Consider the following 8,758-nt stretch of genomic DNA (forward strand, 5'->3'; position numbering starts at 1 on the left):
CATATGCATCTTGAGTTATCTCTTTTGAGATGTCTGTTAGTAGGATTCTACCCTATCCTGTTAGTTGATGGACTTCCAACGATTTGGGTCCGGCGTATCCACTAGTATTTCGGTATGTGAGCCACCTCCTAAAGTGACGAAACATCGTGCTACATACCAGGGCCCGGTCTGTGTTTGTTATTTGATTCTTGACCTCTAGTCAGTAGGCGTTACACTTGCATTCATGTATACTCATACTCTCGTGCTGAGATTTTTATGCTCATGTCTCGTACTCTGTGTTTCTAGACACCCTATTCCATGGGGCAGGTTTGCGATTGGATGAGGCGGGTGGATCCAAGAGGGGCTAGGCAGTGGTTGGCCAGCTGGAGCTTCGCCTAGGGTTTTATTTCTGTTGTGATTGGGTTTATACACTATTCGATTTGGTTGTATAATTTTTGGGTATTGCAGATTTCTTTCTTTGGGATTGTATTAATGTTTATTGTTTCCGCAGCTTATTCCGGTTTACTATTTGATTAAGTTAATTGCATGCCTAAGTTCAGTTTAGTAGGTGATCTCGGTAAGGGTCACTATATTTATGGTATCAGAGCATGCATAGTATTCTTGGGATTTAGATTTTGAATAAGATAACCGTAAGGTACTTTTGTAGATAGCGGATCATGATGATCAGAGTAGCCATGGTAGTGGAGGTGGACGTTGGGGCGATGCTGACCGGGAGCGTCGTAGGGAATGCCATCATCGTCGCCATGATGATCAGTGTTTCAGTGTGCGCCTATTCTTATCTATGGGTCCTAAGCCCTTGGTTGGAGGAGAGTCTCCGGAGGATGCGGAGAACTGGTTAGACCTCATGGAGACTACTTTTCGGACATTCAACTGTACTGAGGAGCAGAAGATGGAGACGCTTGGTTATCTTTTGGATGGGCGAGCCCGTAGGTGGTGGAGGTTTACTTCTACACCCTTTGTTACGGCGAGAGGAGTGGCCACTTGGGCCGAGTTCCGCATAGCTTTTCAGAAGCTTTATTTTCCTCCTGGACTCTGTCAGACGAAGGCGTGCGAGTTACTGAGCTTGCGTCAGGGAGCCATGTCTATTGAGGAGTACCAGCAGAAGTTCTTCAATCTGTTATCCTATTGCCCCGAGATTGCTGACAGCTCTGAGATGAAGTACAATCTGTTCCTTCAGGGCCTTAACCCGGAGATTCATGACCGTGTGGGGGTCGGTAATGATATGACCTATGAGGGTTTGGTGAGCCGTTGTCACCAGGCAGAGGATAACATTCGGCGTAACAGGTCTTTATCTCAGTCTAGACCTGCGAGTTCTTTGGGTTCCCGTGCTCAGTCTTTCAATAAGTCCGGATCTACTTCTTCTTCCTTTGGTTCTGCTGGTGTTGTTCGTTTTGGGAAGAAGGAGAAGTGCGACCATTGCAGGAAGAACCATCCGTCAGACAAGTGTCGTAGAGCTTCTGGAGCTTGTTTCCATTGTGGAGAGGTGGGACATCTCCGGAGGGATTGTCCACTATCTGGGGGAGGTGGTTCTGGTTCAGGATCGAGTTCCCAGGCTACCGTTCAGCAGAGGTCGCAGGGACAGTCTGCTGGGAGTTCTCACTTGAAGCCGCGGGCTTCTGGCCAGCTGTTTGCCTTGAGGCATGATCAAGCAGTGGAGGAGAATGAGAAGGTCATCGCAGGTACATTTATGTTATATGATATACCTGCTCTTGTACCTATCGATCTTCAGTGGACTGCTATCAAAGATTAGTACGCTTTCATCCGGATGGGAGTGATAAATGGTTTTTCTATGGAGAGGGAGCGCGACCCCCGATGCCATTGGTATCAGCTTTGAAAGCCTGTCGAGCTCTAGAGTCTGGCGGGAAAGGCTATCTTATCTATGCAGTTGATTTGTCCGCTGAGAGCGTTGGGATAGAGAGTATTCATGTTGTGGATGAATTCCCAGATGTATTTCCTGATGAGATTTCGGGTTTTTCTCCTACTAGGGAAGTCGAGTTTGACATAGAGTTGATGCTAGGTACTTCGCCTATTTCTCGAGCACCGTATCGTCTGGCTCCGTCAGAGATGCGAGAGTTGAAGAATCAGTTACAGGATCTTTTGGACAGGGGGTACATCCGTCCTAGTGTATCCTCTTGGGGAGCTCCTGTTCTCTTTGTCAAGAATAAGGATGGGTCTATGCGATTGTGCATTGACTATCGGCAGCTGAACCGAGTTACTGTGAAGAACAAGTATCATTTGCCTCGTATTGATGACTTGTTTGATCAGCTGCAGGGTACTTCAGTCTACTCCTAGATTGACTTAAGATCTGGGTATCATCAGATGAGAGTTCGAGATCAGGACGTAGCCAAGACTGCATTCCGTACTCGCTATGAGAATTACGAGTTTCTAGTGATGCCATTTAGATTGACTAATGCGCCGGCTATATTTATGGATATGATGAACCGCGTTTTTAGGGAGTTTCTGGATAAGTTTGTCGTGGTCTTTATTGACGACATCCTGGTGTATTCGCGTAATGCGGACGAACATGTTGCTCACTTGCGGTTGGTACTGCAGACTCTTCCGGATGAGCAGTTGTACGGCAAACTGAGCAAGTGTGAGTTTTGGATGGATCGAGTGGTCTTTCTTGGCCACATCATCTCCAGGGAGGGGATTTTTGTTGATCCGAGCAAGATCGAGGCTGTGCTTATTTGGTCGCGCCCGACGACGGTTGCTGAGATCCATAGTTTTCTAGGTCTAGCAGGATATTATCGTCGCTTCATTCTGAACTTATCGCAGCTAGCTAGACCTTTGACACAGCTTACCCGCAAGAGTGTTGATTTTGAGTGGTCTTCAGAGTGTGAGGAGAATTTTTGTGAGCTTCGAGGACGGTTGACTTCTGCGCCGGTGTTAGCATTACCGTCAGGATTTGGAGGGTATGTGGTTTACACGGATGCTTCTCTACAGGGGTTAGGTTGTGTTCTGACTCAGAATGGGCATGTGACCGCATACGCTTCTAGTCAGTTGAAGTTGCACGAAGACAATTATCCAGTTCGTGATTTGGAGTTGGCAGCTATTGTGTTCTCTTTGAAGATCTGGCGTCATTATCTGTATGGCGAAAAATTTGAGATCTTCACCGAACACAAGAGTCTCAAGTATTTGTTCACTCAGACAGAGTTGAACATGAGGCAGAGACGTTGGATGGACTTGCTTAAGGACTATGATTGCGAGATTAATTACCATCCGGGGGCTGCTAATATCACCGCTGATGCATTGAGTGGCAAGGTGCGACTATCCGCACTTCAGACTTGTTCGATGTCTAGTGCGATCAGGGATTGTTGTTCTTCAGGGTATACCTTCAAGCACAAGAAAGGTATGCAGAGTATCCAGATGTTTGCGATACTATCTGAGCCAGCTTTGTATCGCGGATTCGGGAGGCTCAGATGTCTGAATCGAAGACTCAACGTTTAGCTCGCCTAGCTAACGAGGGTAGCACTTCTGGATTTCACTATCAGTCAGATTGTTTTCTGTGTTTTTCTGGTAGGCTTGTGATTCCAAAGGATGAAAAGTTGCGATAGGAGATCTTGTCTCAGGCACATCGCACTAAGTTGAATATTCATCCGGGGAGCAACAAGATGTACAAGGATCTACGTACTCGGTTCTGGTGGAAAGGAATGAAACGCAGTGTGTATCAGTATGTTTCGAGATGTTTGGTGTGTCAGTAGGTCAAGGCAGAACACCGACGACCTGGAGGTTTGCTTCACAGTCTGCCTATTCCTGAGTGGAAATTGGAGCTTATCACGATGGATTTTGTAACCATTTGCCGGTAACCTCGAGGAATTGTGATGCTATCTGGGTTGTGGTGGATTGACTCACCAAGTCAGCGCATTTCATTGCCTATAGCCGAGAGTACTCAGTAGATCGTATGGTGTGATTGTACATTTAGGAGATCGTTCGACTTCATGGAGTACCTGTGAGTATTGTCAGCGATCGAGACCCCAGGTTTACTTCTAGGTTCTGGGGGAGTGTTCAGCGTGCGATGGGTACTACTCTCAGTTTGAGTATGACCTATCATCTGGAGACAGATGGTCAGTCAGACCGCACTATCCGTACTTTGGAGGATATGCTTCGAGCGTGCACTATGGACTTTGGTTCAGCCTGGCAGGATCATTTGCCATTGATTGAGTTCGCGTACAACAACAGTTATCATACTAGTATTGGGATGGCTCCTTTTGAGGCGTTGTACGGGAAAATTTGTCGTACTCCTTTCTTCTGGAAAGAAGTGGGGGAGAGACAGGCTGAGAGACCGGAGTTAGTCCAGCAGACAACAGATGTTGTTGATCAGATCAAGAAATGGATTAAGACTGCACAGGATCGTCAGGCCAGCTATGCTAATACACAGCGTAGGGCTTTGCAGTTTGATTTTGGGGAGAAAGTGTTTCTGAGAGTTTTACCTTTCCGCAGAATCCTCAGATTTGGCCTTAAGGGCAAGTTGTCTCCCAGATTTATCGGTTCGTTTGAGATCTTGGAGAGCATTGGCGATTGGGCTTATCGTTTGGCTTTGCCCCCATATCTTTCCAGTATTTACAACGTGTTCCACGTATCTTTGTTGCGACGATATGTGGTGGATCAGTCTCACATTCTACAGCCGTCTAAAGTTCAGGTGGATACAGATTTGACTTACGTTGAGAGACCTATTCGTATCCTGGATCATAAGGATAAAGTCTTGCGAAATAAAGTCATTCCTCTGGTATTAGTTCAGTGGCAGCGCCAAGGCACTGAGGAGGCCACTTGGGAGCTGGAAAGCAGGATGCATTCAGAACATCCTGAGTTATTTTGATTTCTTTTTCGAGTTGTATTCAGTTGTAAACTCTGTAAATTTTACATTGGAATAAAAGAATGTTTCTGCATCTTGTTTTACATTCGGTAATTAAGATCTGATTTCGAGGACGAAATATCTTAAGTGGGGGTAAATGTAGTAGCCCGTACCCAGAATTAGTGAGTAATTGTTAATTAATCCAATAAACATGATTAATGGAATTTCAATTGGATTAGCGAAGCCCGGAAATGGACCCAGGATGATCAAAAATGGTCCGGAGGGTCAGGAAGAACGGACGCAACGTTCGTGCCATCAGAAATGCGTCATTGCTTACGCACTTAATGGGACATCGAAAGCAACGAAGGAGAACAGAAGCAACGTTCGTCAGGCAGAACAGACGCAACAATGAGGAACAGACGTTCCATTCGTGGTCTATAAATAGGGGTGCCGAGGTTCACTTTCAGACGCACCAATCATCTCTTCTCTCTCGTTTCTTCAGCCTTCTAGCTTAGATCTAGAGCATTCTAGGCGTCCCATTGGGAATCTAGAAGTGGCATAGCGATCTAGGCGTCGTAGCGGAGCTGTGGCTTAGTTTTGAGGCAAGAGACAACAAAGGGCTGACGACGGACGCAGGTATAGCTTTTGCTTCCTAAAAATATTTAGGAGTATGCAATAGTTTAGTTAAGACTTTTAGAGCACTATAATGATATTAGTATCATTTGGCATTGTAGTGCGGATTATAGGCGTAGACTTAGAGCTGGTAGAGCGCGCCTAGCATTTGAGTACGAAAGTACTGTTCGAGATATCCTGACTGAGTATGCATGTATTATGTGACTGCATGATTTATATGACATGATTTTATGCTTGATACATATGCATCTTGAGCTATCTCTTTTGAGATGTCTGTTAGTAGGGTTCTACCCTATCCTGTTAGTGGATGGACTTCCATCGATTTGGGTCCGGCGTATTCACTAGTATTTCGGTATGTGAGCCACCTCCTGAAGCGACGGCACAGCGTGCTACATACCAGGGCCCGGTGTAACACCCGGTATTTTTAAATACGTAAATTCGCATGCATAATTAGGAAATTTATTTATTTGAAATTTTAGATTTATGGGTTAAATAATTATGAGAAATTATTTGTTCATGTTTTAAGCATTTAACCCATAAATAGTGATTTTCACGATTTATGGAAATTAATTGTTTTTGATCGCGTAGACGGGACCGTGGACGGACGAGATGACAACTTTCTATCCAATTTATTTCATGAGTTTTTTAAGCGCCCAAAAATATTATTTTGAGTTTTATTTCCTCAAAATTATTAGTATTTAATTTTATATAATTTTAGGAGTCCATTTTTATTCAAAATAAGCCAAAATATTGACTTTTTAGTATTTTTAAAATTCCCTTAATTTTTCATTTCGGGATTTATGTTTGATAGTAGATTATTTTGTATTTTTTTAAGAGTTTAAAATTTTACATTTTATGTATATTACTAATCTAATTAAATTATATTATCTATCTAACTAATTTTAATTATTTTAAAAACCAAAACTTAACCTAATCTACCCAACCCCTCACCCGATTACCCTCACTCAGCCGACACACCCATCCTCCATCACCTTCTTCATCGATCAGCAGGCTCTCGGACCTCCATAGCCACGGTTCTTGAGGTTTTCAAGTTGAATCATAGTCGTTCCGTCGTCCCGGACTCGTCGCCTACGTATTTTTCTCTTCAATTTCGGTGCAAGGCATGTTTATTTTCAATTTGAATGTGCCATATTAATGTTTACGCGTGTGTGTGCGTGAACAGTAGGGTTCTTTCAAATAATTTTCAGAACAACGATTTGGTTGGATGTTTGAGTCATGTTCATGCGTTTGTTTGATCTTGTTCACACATTTTCGTTTGGCATGGCTCGTGCAAACTGCTGGCCACGGTCCCGAGGATGTGGGAGGGTGGTCTAGACTCGAATGGCTCAAGTGGTTTGAGCCAAACGAGCCTAGGAACAGGTCAAGGTGCGATCGGCCCTTAGGATGCGCAGGCTAGGGTTCTCGAGTAAGGGGCTTCGGATTTTAAAGTCTAGGGTGCATGGGGTCAGACCAGGTGCTGGGTTCGAACCGCCCAGACGTGGGCTACGTCTGGGCAGCGGAGCTCTAGCCAGGGGGGCCGGAGCAGGGCGGCAGCAGGCCTAGAAGGGCTGCTGCTCGCGGTCGAGAGGAATGGAGAAGGGGGGGGGATCGGGTTTTAGGGTTAGAAAGGATCCAGGTCGGGTGGTTGGGTCCGGGTCGGGTCTGGAAAGTCATGGGTTAAGTTAGTTGGGTCCGGGTCTGGGTTAAGTTAGTTGGGCTCGGGTATTTTTATTTTTAAGTTTTTAGTTTAATTAAAGGTTTAATGGGCCTAATTAAATCTCAAAATTTATTTGGGCTCCATTTAAATATTTTGGGATTGAATTTAATTATTTGGGCTTAATTAAATTAATTTAAGTTAGTCCACTAATTTTTATGGGCTTTAGGGCCCATGGAAGTTATTGGGTCAGTTTTTGGGCTTTTGGGCCCATTGGGCCAGAACAGGTTGCTATTGGGCCAGGAATGTTTTAATGGCTTTAATTAATTAATTGGGCTTAGAAATGTAATGTTGGGCTTAAGTATGTTAATGGGCCGGTCTCAGTGTTAATGGGCCAGATTTAAGTAATTGGGCTTGAGTGTTAGGGCCAGCAGTCAGTACAATCCATGAGAAATTTGCATGTGTCCTGAATATATATTTAATTATTTTTATGCATGGAAGTTATTTTAATAATTATATGTTAGTATGAAATTTAAATTAAATATATATGAAGGACACACATTTTATTTAAGTACATGCATTCATGAAATAATTTTTATGCATGATTTAATGTTTAAGGTTGAGCAAAAGAAAATAATTTTTATGTTGGAAGTTGAAGTAGTGTGACAATTTGAGGGGGATTCGTCCCCATATGTGAACTATTGAAGGGCAGTTTACTGCCAATTTAAGAGGTGATTCGTCACCGCCACGTACGTTGGTTTCCACGCTGATCGGTATTTAATGTATGATTTAAGGTTACACTATGGATACAACCATGCGATGTTAGAAAATAATTTGCTCAACAATGTTTATGTATTATGTATTATTATGATATTTAAGTTTAATTTAAGTTATGTTATGTCAGTATATTTTTTAAGCATGCTCATTCATGTATAGGTTATGTATTAGTATTAAAGTGAATTAAATTATTTTAAACCCTTGTTATGTTAGCATGTTGGACCTCTAGGCTCACTACACTGGTATGGTGCAGGTGAGTACGTAGAGGATGACGTAGTATCCACCGGCGGCGAGGACATATGAGCGGACATGCAGTGACCCCGTGACCGTGATAGTTGTCTGAGTCATTACGCATGTTTTTGAATATTTCAGCATGTTATACTTTTATTTATTTTCAGTGGTTGAAAGTATTACTCTTTTTATTTAACAATTTTCAGTGCATGCAAATTTTATTTATTTTGCTTATGACAGTATTTTATTAAATGTTTGACTCCGATATTTAATTTATTAAAGGTTGCATTTTTATTTAATTAATTTATTTTTAAATCTATTTATTCTGTGCATATATGTATGGGCATGTATGTACATATTTTTATTTAGTAAGTAATAATAAAAAAAAAATTTCGCATATTTATTTATAATTAGAGAGTTAGGGTCGTTTCACCCGGTCTGTCTTTGTTATCTGATTCTTGACCTCTAGTCAATAGGCGGCATATTTGCATTCATGTATACTCATACTCTCGTGCTGAGCGTTTTATGCTCACGTCTCGTACTCTGTGTTTCTGGACACCCTATTCCATGGGGCAGGTTTGCGATTGGATGAGGCGGGTGGATCCAAGAGGAGCTAGACAGTGGTTGGCCAGTTGGAGCTTCGCCTAGGGTTTTATTTCTGTTGTGATTGA

Source organism: Henckelia pumila, chromosome 4 (assembly GCF_033568475.1).
Source record: "Henckelia pumila isolate YLH828 chromosome 4, ASM3356847v2, whole genome shotgun sequence".
Lineage (NCBI taxonomy): Eukaryota > Viridiplantae > Streptophyta > Magnoliopsida > Lamiales > Gesneriaceae > Henckelia > Henckelia pumila.